The sequence below is a fragment of the Sceloporus occidentalis genome, unplaced genomic scaffold, assembly GCF_023333645.1.
Source record: "Sceloporus occidentalis isolate IW3139 unplaced genomic scaffold, rSceOcc1.0.p SCAF_172, whole genome shotgun sequence".
NCBI lineage: Eukaryota > Metazoa > Chordata > Lepidosauria > Squamata > Phrynosomatidae > Sceloporus > Sceloporus occidentalis.
In genome coordinates this window covers 8,654-21,756 of record NW_028317152.1, presented here as the reverse complement: position 1 = coordinate 21,756, position 13,103 = coordinate 8,654, and positions in this window count along the sequence as shown.

Sequence of the window (13,103 nt, the reverse complement as noted above, 5' to 3'; positions counted from 1 at the left end):
TAGCTCCGGCAATCATGCCTCTCCAGCCCAGTAATTGGTCCGGCCATCACCATCAGCAGATCCGGGGTTGCTGCCCGATTGCCAGCCTCTCCGGCTTGTTTTGCCGGATCGACCCGCTCATTAAAATGCCGTCGACGGCACTCAGTGTCCTATGTCATCCCCGCCCCCCACACCCCTCATAATAACAATAATCTGTTCCTTAGTAGGTCTAAAAATTAGGTGAATACAGCCTCCACATTACACTGTGTCATGATTTATTCAACAAAAATAAAGCCGAAATGGAGAAGCCATGTGTGAAATACTAAAAACACCTTTACTACTTCCATAGAAATTAAGATGCTAAGTTTATTTTATTTATTTTATAAAAGCCATAATTTTAGCAGTTTGCTGGTCAGGAGAACTCAGGTATGTGTTAACACAATGCCAAGGAAGAAATACATCAGCAATAATCTTAGAAAGCAATTGTTACTGTCCACCAGTCTGGGAAGGGTTATAAGGCCATTTTCAAACAATTTAAAGTCAGTAATTTAAAAGTGAGAATGCAAGGGGGGAAAAAAAAAACGGCAGCACGGTTTAAGTTTGTAAAGCTGCATCTGAACAAACCACAAGACCTATGGGACAATGTCCTTCGGAGAGACAAGACCAAAGTGGAGATGTTTGGCCATAATGCACAGCACTAGAAACCAAATAACATATCAGCACAACACCCTAATACCAACTGTCAAGCACGGTGGTGTAGGGGTGATGATGTCATAATTGCAGTCATTGAGTCAACCATGAACTCCTCTGTATACCAAAGTATTCTAGAATCAAATGCGAAGTCATCTGTCTGACAGCTAAAGATTGGGTAATGATTGGATTGGTGGCCACTCCAAGAATGGCACAAGACTCTCAAGGATGGAATGGCCAGTAAAGAAGTGATGATCAGGGTGATTTCCGACAAATATTACAAAGGATATTGTGAAAAACTTTATTAATGTTTTGCAGTCAAACCCAGTATTTCACCAGGTATGAAATTTTACAGAATTTAAACTGAAAAATATTATATATAATATATATATATATATATATATATATATATATATATATATATATATATATATATATGAGAATCCAATAAACCACGAAGTGATCTGCCCAAAATCAATAAAGAAATTAGACAATCATAAAGATATGTATTTGTCCCCAATGAAAATAATTACTGCTTGACAAAATAAAAAACCCAGACTCCTGGAGTTTGTATATTCATCTTATTTGTAAACGATTTACAGGACAAGCTTCGCAGCCTACATGTATTTTAAAGGCACATGGTGAAATACAACAAAAAATGATCAACCCTTTTTTCCTGTCTCCTCATACCGATTCAAAGTAGTTTTGAGTTTTGTGGTGCGCTCCAGGATACAGCAACAAGATCATATCAAGGTCAAGTTACGCCACATAACCCAGAAGTGAAACCGATGTTGTTCGCACAGTGAAATACTCCAATTAACATTTAGAGAATAAACACCACGGTTGTGGACCTTTTGTAGAATGAGGTCTTGTGCAAAGTTGTGGAAATTTCCAGGCACAGATTATGGTTCTACACAAAATAAACACAATTCTAAGAAGTTTTTACATAGGGGCCATGCAGCGATGAAAGGAACCGACAACATCCCCACCACACAAACACCATTAAGGTCCAGATGATTAATATCAAACCTGATCTGCTATGTATTCTTAGTGCTCCTACTTGCTATGGAACAAAACAGAATGAATATCCTTAGTACTGAGATTTCTAATATGGCTATTTGGGCAGGTAACAGAACAGTAGAGATAATAGATATTTTTCTCTCTGAAAACATACTTGGGTCATCAATTAAGATTGTTGTTGATTATTAAAGCTTTCAATGTATGCCATACAAACTGACCTCAAAAATGTCCGTAGAAGCCTAGTTTACTCAGGAATTTGCTCAATCCAAGATGCTCTAATGTGCAGTTCTTTAACCCCCTACAGACCAGGCTGTTTTTTTTTTTTTTTTTTTTTTTTTTTTTTTTAACTTTTTGTACCCTTCGTGACCAAGGCTGTTTTAACACCTTTGCAGAATTTTTCACCTCTTTTATTTTGTGAACCCACACAATTTATATATATTTCTTTCAGGAAAAGAAGGGCTTTCTTCAGATATCATTTATCATCAAATTTCCTATATAATAGATTATATATATATATATGATGAGTAGAAGTATTATTAAACACTCAACTACAGATACCAGACAAGCCAAAAGGCTTGTTTTTCCCTCAGAAATCTCATGGTGCTTTCACAACCACAAGGGATTCTGGGTAGGCACATGCAAATAAGGTTAACAATTATCACCTTTAGTGTTTAATAATACTTCTACTACCCCTTAAATTTAAGTGGAAGGGTTTCTATCACCTTTTACCCACCATAACTTATGTAATGGTATATATAGGATGAAAACTTGAAAAATAACCTTTTCTTACTTTTATTTGAAAAATCTTGTACTCTCCTAAAAAAGCTAATGAAAAAGCCTCTTAAATAGAATCTACTATTTGTCCCGAGATTAGAAACACCCAATGTTTTTTTTTTGCAATTTATAGGACAATAAGTAGTAGTAGTATTTGGGACATCGTCGGCTAATGCTATTTACCCCATCAAACCATATTATATTTTTGAAAACTAGACACCCCATGGTATTTCAAATGCTGGTATTTTAACCCTTTTCATGCACTAGTTCTACCACCCTTTGTCAAACTTTGAAACTTGAAACATCTGGTCCTACTGCCCCCATGTCCTACGTGGGTCATCTTTTAAGCCAGTTAATTCAATTTACCCCATCAAAACATATTTTTTTAAAAACTAGATACCCCAGGGTATTTCCAGTGGCGGCATTATAATACTTTCCATGCACAAGATTCTACCACCAGCCTTTGCCAAATTTTGTGGTAGTAATTTCCTCACACACACATGAAATGTAATTCAGGTGTAAATTTATAGCTCCCGGTATACATCACTGTGAAACAACACCCCATTATGTGCTCAGCAAAATCACCACCTTGTCTGGTTGTTTGGGTCTAAAAGGCCACATTTGGGAAGTGTTCTTCTTTCATTTTGGTCACTCTGCCTATGCCCTATTTGGGACATCTTTTAACTCAGCCACTCCAATTTACCCCATCCAAAAAAAATATTTTTATTTTCAAAGTAGACACCCCTCTGGCAATGTTCCTTCTAATTTTTCTTGGGTGGTGTGCGCAGAAAATTTCTGTTGTGCAAAATTTTTCAGAGCCAAAATTTTGTGCGCACATTATGCTTCTACAGTCCATATAAAGCAAAGTTGATGGAGCTGAAAATCACATTGCAAGGGGGTGGGGCTATATATTCCCAACCCTTTTGACTCCATGGACTATTTTAAAGGTGAAATTCTCACTGCAAAAGTTAATTATGAGCGAATCACGAGCGGGGGCGCCGGGCTCCATAAAGGATCAATATATATATATATTTTTTTTTTTATTGGGGAAAAACTGCATAGCTTCTGTCGTTAAGCAACCATTGACAGGGGTACAGCATAACACCTATCACTATATACTGAGACACACATTGACGGTGTTGCACCATAACTGCTATCATTATATAGTGAGGCAAATATTGACAGTGGTGTAGCATAACTGTTAATATCTATTGAGGCACTCATTGACGGTGGTACAACATAACTGCTATCATTATATACTGAGGCAAATATTGACGGTGGTACAGCATAACACCTATCACTATATACTGAGGCACAGCACAACACCTATCACTATACATTGAGCCAGACATTGCCAATAATGTAGCATAACCCCTATCACTATATACTAAGCCAAACATTGATGTGGTGTAGGCCTTCAGTGTCTGGCTTAGTATATAGGGATGCACCGAAATGAAAATTCACGTGACCGAAACAGAAAATGACCCCCCCTTTAAAAAAAACCCCACTTTATTAAAAACACACCAAAATTGGACAAAAAAACCCCAATATACCGTATTTGCTCGATTATAAGACGAGGTTTTTTTCAGAGCAAATGCTCTTAAAAATACCCCTCGTCTTATAATCAGACCTCAAATAGGTCTGACTATGAGACGACTAAGATCCAGATCCCCTGCAGCTGCAGGGGACCTGGATCCTCCTGTCCCCCCCCGCCCCACTTACTGGTACTTCTGAGTCCCCGGTGTGTAGCTGGGGCAGCGTGTAGATTTCTACGCGATTCGCGTAGACAACTTCTGCTGCAGCAGGAAGGAGGTGCAAGGGACCTGGATCCTCCTGTCTCGCCCCCCCCCCTTACCGGTGCTTCTGAGTCCCTGGTGTGCAGCCAGGGCAGCGGAAGGAGGTGTGGCTAGTAGCGGGGGTTGTCTGCGTCCATCGCGCAGACCTTCCCCGGTTGTCAAAGATCAGAGTTAATTCTCTCTGACAGTCGGGGAAGGTCTGCGCGATGGACGCAGACAACCCCCGCTGCTAGCCACACCTCGCGAATCGCGTAGAGCTCTACACGCTGCCCCAGCTACATGACAGGGGAGTCAGAAGCATGGGTAAGTTTGGAGGAGGGAGGGGGAGGGACTGTTAAATGGGGGGCATAAGGCATTTCAGGAGGCAGAGTGTTCTATGAAATGCCTTTTAACCCCCTTAATGCCACTCTGCCTCCAGAAATGCCTTTTTAACTCTCTATATGCCACTCTGCCTCCTGAAATGCCTTAAACCTCCCTATATGCCACTCTGCCCCATAATATGCCTTCTAACCCGAGTGGCATATAAGGGTATAAGGCATTTCTGGAGGCAGAGTGGCACATAGGGGGTCAAAAGGCATATCATGGGGCACAGTGGCATATAGGGAGTATAAGGCATTTCTGGGGCAGATGTGCATAACTGGGGGGGCAGGTTGGAAAATAGAAGGAAATAAAACCAAAATATTTTTCTCAATCATAGCTTTTATTAAAAAAAATAGTTTACATGAATTAACATTTACTGGTAAAACTTTTTTCCTATAGGGTCTAATTATGAAATATCATGCTAATAAAATGTAAATTTTTGGATTCAGAGTTGAAACAAGTTACTTATGCGAAATGCAACATTTTAAAACACCAGAGTGATATTTTTGGCCCAACAAATACCAATACAAAATGAACTGCTTCAGCATTGTGGGAGTGCATAAGTAGCTTCAAAACTGTGTTTTATTAAAAAGGACAGTTTGCTGCCCCATGCATCCCCAACAAGTAAAGCAAATACTTACTTTGTTAGGACTTTAATATGCATTATTTAGTTGTAATAAATAATTCTAGTAGAAGATGGAGCTCCAATTCTGAAGCAAGCCATTTCCTCTGTGGAGTTATTTTCACATCACGTTTCGCTGCCTGGGACAGCCAAGCAGTGACAGGAAAGCTTCCACAACTTACATGTAGGGGACCCCTGGAAACTCACTTAAAAGCCAGTGCTGGAGCAGACTGGCAATAAGAGTGTGCACAATGGCAAAGCAGTAGATGTATACAGCTGAACATATCTTGTGCAAGCAAATGAGATTTGGGGGGGGGGTACAAACACACAGCATGGGGGTGCATTTACAAGGTAGGGAAAATACCATATTTTCCGGCATATAAGACGACTGGGTGTATAAGACGACCCCCAACTTTTCCACTTAAAATAGAGTTTGGGTTATACTCGCCGTATAAGACTACCCCTCTACCCAGTATACAACAACCAGCCAATCACGGCAAGTGATATATCTTACCTGTGATTGGCTGGTTGTTGTATACAACGCCTGCTTGGATTGGGTGGGTCAGCTCTCCCTAACTTATGCCTGTCCACACACACACACACACACACACTGCCCTCACACACCCCTTCCTTTACACACATATACACATACGCCTGTCCATACACAGACCTATACATACATACACTGCCCTTACACACCCATATATATCTACACACACTAACATATGCCTGTCCATACATACACATTTATACACTGCCCTCACCACACACCCCTGCCTTTACATACACACATATTATATATATATATATATATATATATATATATATACACACATATATACACACACACACACCAGCTTACAAACACACAAATACCTACACTGCTCTTACACACACCTGACCATACACATACACTGACCTTACACACACATATATACACATACACTTATACCCCTTTCTCCCCATCTCTTTCCTTTCTCATCTTCTATCTTCCATCCAGTTGTGGGAGCGTGAGGTCTGTCATTTCAGACCTCTGCTTTACTGCTCCCTCATCACTTTGCGCCGGCAATTGATGCCGAGCACCAGGATATGACGTTATGCCCGCGCTCGGCATAAATAGCCGGCGTGTAGTGATTAGGGAGCACGGAAGCCGCGGTCTGAAGTGCCAGACCTAGTTGGGCTAGTTAGAGGGAGGTCGTGATCTCCCCAACCAGCCCTGCTCATCCGGCGCCCGCTGATCAGGGCTAGTTGGAGATCACGATCTTGCACCTACCTCGGCGTGGCCCTGAAGACCGGCCCAGTGGAGGCGGCTTCTCCGCTCGCCCCTCCCCTAGAGCTACGCTACAGTTTTAGGTGCTTCGTGGGGAATCGTGATTCTCCAGTCCGGCTCGGTAAGTTTGAGCACCCAGCGTATATGACGACCCCCGACTTTTGAGAAGATTTTCATGGGTTAAAATGTCGTTTTATATGCCGGAAAATACGGTAATTTAAGGGCTAACATATGCATATAATGGCTAGAGAGTGTCTTATTGCAGTAAATTGCACTTGAATGTGCTCCAATATGTGCTATTATTTACTGCACAGGAACCTGTGGTATATTGAACAGCAAAGAACTCAAACAATACTAATACGTGACTATTCCAGCAGCTTTTGGCATGTGCAGGATAAGTATTGCATACCAGCTTAGTCTTGTTGTCATAATATTGTAGTCTGATACATGACAGAAAGTTCAAATAAGTAATGTGTTTTGCACTGTTAAAAGAAAGCATGTGACAGAAGGTGCTGAGGTGAATATTTTTTAACATAATACTTATTACATGAAAATATATTATATATATATTACATGAAACGCCAAAAAATCCAAGCAAAATAGTAATAACCAAGAAAAATTACACCGTTTTTCTTGTTAAATCAGGCTAGTCTACAAATGTATTACAGAAGGGTAAGCATCCTGACCCACCAGTTAAAAAAAAAAAATATTATTGAAAATCAAAAGCAAGTTAGCAATGAAAATCCATTGCTCACACTACTGTCTTTGAATCGGTTTTGAAATTTGGAAACTATGCTGGTTGAGAGGCTAGGTGTACAGTAATACTTGTTGCAGCAAGGAAAGTAGCAGTAGCCATTGTAAAGTAAAACAATAGTATAGGTAGCCATAGGTTATAACAGGAGTTGTACTTCTGCAATAACTCGAGGTTACCTGGTGACTACCACAGTTTCCATCCTTTCATGTTGTATCTAGTCTCCCATGACTCCCATAATGTAGATATAGTATGTCAATTACAACACTGTCCAAAAAAAGTGTATGTATGTATGTATGTATGAAAAGGGAAAAGTATAGTAAATGCCATGTCTTCCTGAGACAGGACCAATTTTCCCCTGGAAAATCACAACACATGCTTTGAGTCTGACAATTTCACAGAAGTATTTTTTCAGCACCATTTACCAAAAGCAACATAATGCAAAACAAAAAATGCTGTTATCTCACCTGCTGTATTCCTCCACACAGCTCTAAAAATACTTAGATGAATATCTTGTAACAGGAAAAGCTAAACATATCTATGAATCAACAGCAAGAAATATACATTGTATATCATTCCAGTCTGTAACCAAAAGAGACAAGTATTTCTCTGTGGTTTACTTAACTCTTGAATTCATGTTAAATTGTATGAGAATGGTATGAGATAAAATCTATCACTACTTAGGAGATCCAATTTAAAAAAAAAATCCTACTGAAGGAGAATGTTTTTTATAATAGCAATCACTTGGACAACTACTAGTGACACGCACAATGACATCACATGTTTTAAGTAAATTTAACCCAAGGGTGTCAGAATATTATAATGGCAGTTAAAAAAAAAAAAAAAAAAAAGGACACAAAATTCATCTTGACAACAGAAGACTCTTCTTGAGAGACTGGATATAGCAGCACAATCAGTGGAAGTCAGGAACCTTACCATTACTGCCAACAAAACAATTGTATAGATATACGGTGCTTTGTTAATTCGTATTCACTTTAGTCTCTATTGCTACATCTTAAGTCATGCTCAAGTAACTAGCTGGGGAAAAAATCCTATTGACAAGCTGTTTTACATGGGTCCTTTTCAGGCTCTTAAGAATATGAAGCAACCCCCTAAACACAGATGTTTTCATGGACCTTGCTTTATGTACAGATGCACTCATGCTGGAAAGGGTCTTTTCCCAAACTGGTGCCACAAAGTTGGAGGCATACAATTGTCTAAAATGTCTTTGTACGCTGAAGCAGTAATAATACCCAACACTGGAACTAAGGGGCCTAGCCCAAACCCAGAATAACTGCCCCAGACCATTATCCCTCCGTCATCAAACTTTACTGTAGTCACTATGCATTCCAGTAGATGGTGTTCTACTGGCATCCACCAGATTCATCCATCAGACTTCCAAATAATGGAGTGTGAGTCATGTGCTCGATTTTATACACCTGTTAGCAATAGGTGTGACTGAAACACCTAAAATAATGTGAATATAAACAGGCAACTGACAATTTGAAAGCAGATGGGAGCCACTTGGCCCAGCTATTATGTCTGTTTTTCTGCCTTAAACCATTCATGATAGAGGATGTACTATTCCAGGTCACCGGTTCTACATTATAGAGACAGAAAAGATGTGTATGTTCTGTTGAACATACATACCGAAAAGACAAAGGCCTACATGGAAGAAGGGGATGCAGTCAACAAACCAAACTGCATCACAAGTACAACAAATTTATGGGAGGAGTAGATTTGGCCAAGCAGTGCCTGCAGCCTTACCTGGTATACCGAAAATCAGTTATATGCGTCACCTACCCGCTGGTCCACTGTCAAGGTAGGCCTACCACCAGTCCCATGAGGTTCGCTGTCCTAACCTGCCATTGTGGATGTCCACCTTCTAGTGTCACATACCACTCAAGGGATCCTCCTCCAGCCAATTCCACCAATGAGTTCTGCTCCTCTCGCGTCTTCATAGTACAACAACAACAGACTGTGGCCATGTCACAAACACAAGATGGCCTGGGCGCACGTCCAGAATGGAGTGATGTCACACCTTTTGAATTTTGGTGCCAAGTTAGAAGTTCGCTCCTCCTCAACCCTATATAAACCTTGAAAACCCATTACACCTTTGCCATCTGATTGTTGTACCTACGCTATAGTGTATCCTGTCCTAGCGCACCCGGCTTAACCTCGACTATTCTATTTTCCTGGCTCCATGACCTGGGCTCTGATATAGACTACCCTGAACTTCATCTTCCTGACCTTCACTCTGATATATGTTACCCGGAACCTCGGCTCCTTGACTATGGCTTTTCCTGACCATCCTGCTTGTGCACCCTTAAAGTTTGTCCCCAATTTTGGAGGATCATCACAAAGTAACATGATCAGAGGAGAAAGTAAGGAGACATTTAGAGAGACAGAGAGCGAGTGTGAGAGAGCAAGTGAAAGTATATGTCGGCATCTGACATTAGTTCATCCAAAAATAATGGTCAGGTGTCAGGACATGGGTAAGCAGGTCGGGTAGGAGCCCAGTTGCTGGGGATACTAGGGAGTCTGTCTGTACCCCTTGATGCATCTCAGTGTGTAGGTACGTACAGACAGACACACAACAGATGGAATAGCAACACTGGAAACAGACTATAAGGGAGCTGTAGAGAGGAGACACGGCTTGGAAGCCCAGAGGCGGGGCGCACGGCAGGAAGCCCAGAGGCGGGGCGCACGGCAGGAAGCCCAGAGGCGGGGCGCACGGCAGGAAGCCCGGAGGCGGGGCGCACGGCAGGAAGCCCAGAGGCGGGGCGCACGGCAGGAAGCCCAGAGGCGGGGCGCACGGCAGGAAGCCCAGAGGCGGGGCGCACGGCAGGAAGCCCAGAGGCGGGGCGCACGGCAGGAAGCCCAGAGGCGGGGCGCACGGCAGGAAACCCCGAACAATTCAGGACCAGGTACAGAGCCACAGCAATAGGCTGTTCGAATTGCAATGAAAAGGCCCCGAATGCAGGAGTCAGCAGCTAGTTAAGGAGTAGGGTAACACCCAGGGAACCAGATCCAGCTGGTCAGCTCGTTAGCCTACACAGTACTGTGTACAGACAGGCAGCCTCTGGAGGCTGCCGCCGATATGACACCCATTCTGGGTGGAATCCTGACATCAGGAAACAATTCAATGTCCAAAAATGTGTGGGCCAAAATGAACCAAAAAACGTTTACTACATTTAAGCGTGTTTGCATAGATTTTTAGAAGCATTGTTTTATAATGTTTAAGCTTCTGTAGAGAATTCCTGTTACGCGTGACACAAGTGGAGGATCAAGATTACAATACACTAGACAATGAGAAAATGAAAAACAAATTGGGAGAATCCCTTTCAAAAACCAATTGGCTTTCCGATATCTTGGGCACCAAATTAAAGCAATATCAGACTTATTTTTTACTCATTCAATGTGAATAGCTTGTGATGGGAGATGTAAGCAATAAATATATCCCAAAGCTTACAGAGCTACAGCGGCTAATTAACGCTCATTCACACTTGAAACACATCTTGAAACAAATGATTAACCATAAAAGCAATTTGGTGCTTAAACGTTATGAGGATGTAACATACCTAATATTCGGTTTACGAAATTTACCAAACTAAAAACAGATGAAGGCCTTTTCCTTGGGCTTTTAACCAACTTAGACTTTTTATTTGCTCAGGGTGTGTCAACATTAACACAGATGATGGCTCTACCAAATCCTTCATACGTATTTCATAAATCACACTAGTTAGGTAAGCAGAATTAGTTTCAAGTCACCTGACTATATTATGAGCAGGTCCATTAAATGGATTTATATTAATCATGGTTTTCCAACAAAAGCAACAGCAAGCAGTGTGAGAAATTCCCAATAAATGTAAGGAGGTTTCATGGAAGTTCCCATTTTCCACTTGTGTCACGCGTAAGCTTAAACATTATAAAACAACGCTTCTAAAAATCTATGCAAACACGCTTAAATGAAGTCTGAAATATAATTTTAGGTGTTACATAGCAGAACAAAAAACGCGCATAAATGATTGAAGATTGCAGTGATGCAGTAAATGGGGGTAAAAGTGTGTTATTACACAAAACCCATACGTGGGTACATCTAACCCATAACTTTCCACTATAGATGGAAAAGCATTCCCTCCAACAATCTTTACACCAGATTAAACTACTATACTAATGCAGTAAACATCTTTTGCCACACGTGACTGATTTTAAATAAAGGTTTCTTCTAAATAAGTCACCGACACATGACATAATATAGCCAGAGTACTATTTTCGTATGTTATTCCATAAACAAGAAATGAATCTGTCTTTGGGTTCTAGTGTGTGTTTGAAAATCAAGACAGAAAGACAATTTTGAGAACATGAAACTCTGTGCAGCCAATGAACTGTTTATGTGCCATTGGTTGTTCAGGAAACTGCCAATCATAAAGTAGAAAATATTTTAATGCAGTTTTACAGTTCTAGATTAAACCGGCAGATCAGTTCAACTTTAAAATGCACAACTCTGGTACCCCTAATAGAAGGGATTTTATAACAGTTGCATTTGGTAGGCAGTAAAATTACCGTATTTGCTCGATTATAAGACAAGGTTTTTTTCAGCAAATGCTCTGAAAAATACCCCTCGTCTTATAATCGGGGTCGTCTTATAATCAGACCTCAAATAGGTCTGACTATGAGACGACTAAGATCCAGATCCCCTGCAGCTGCAGGGGACCTGGATCCTCCTGCCCCCCCCCGCCCCACTTACTGGTACTTCTGAGTCCCCGGTGTGTAGCTGGGGCAGCGTGTAGATTTCTACGCGATTCGCGGAGACAACTTCCGCTGCAGCAGGAAGGAGGTGTGGCTAGCAGCGGGGGTCGTCTGCGTCCATCGCGCAGACCTTCCCCGACTGTCAGAGATGGACGCAGACAACCCCCGCTGCTAGCCACGCCTCCTTCCGGCTGCAGCGGAAGCACGTGGGATCTACACGCTGCCCCGGCTACATGACAGGGAAGTCAGAAGCACCGGTAAATTTGGGGGGGGGTGCCGGGGGAGTGTTAAATGGGGGGCATAAGGCATTTCTGGAGGCACTCTGCTCTGTGAAATGCCTTTTAACCCCCTTAATGCCACTCTGCCTCCTGAATGCCTTAAACCTCCCTACATGCCACTCTTCCCCAGAATATGCCTTTTAACCCTCTAAATGCCAAAGTGGCATATAGGGGTATAAGGCATTTCTGGAGGCAGAGTGGCACATAGGGGGTCAAAAGGCATATCATGGGGCACAGTGGCATATAGGGTTATAAAAGGCATATCATGGGGCACAGTGGCATAAAGGGGGTATAAGGCATTTCTGGGGCAGATGTGCATAACTGGGGGGCAGGTTGGAAAATAGAAGGAAATAAAAACAAAATATTTTTTTCAATCATAGATTTTTTTTTTTTTTTTAAAGTTTACATGAATTTACATTTACTGGTAAAACTTTTTTCCTATAGGGTCGTCTTATATTCAGGCTTTTTCTTTTTTTTCCTAAATTAATATTCAGATTTGGGGGGTCGTCTTATAATCGAGCAAATACGGTAATACATATGCATTAGAGAAAAAATAATCAGTAATTATGAACATATGCAAATCAGAAGAAGCAGTTGACAGGGTTTAATGTTGAGTGTATTTTTAATGCTACTTTAGTTGACTGCATTTGTACTTTGCATATAGTGCAAGCCTTCTGACGAATTGTTAAGTGCCAGACCACTTAGCATAAATAGTCACTTGCAGGCTTTTGCATACCGTGGCAGAAAACGTCTCAGTGTGGAAAGGGTTGTGTGGATAAAACATTTGGTTCGCTGCTTTGTCCACACTCTG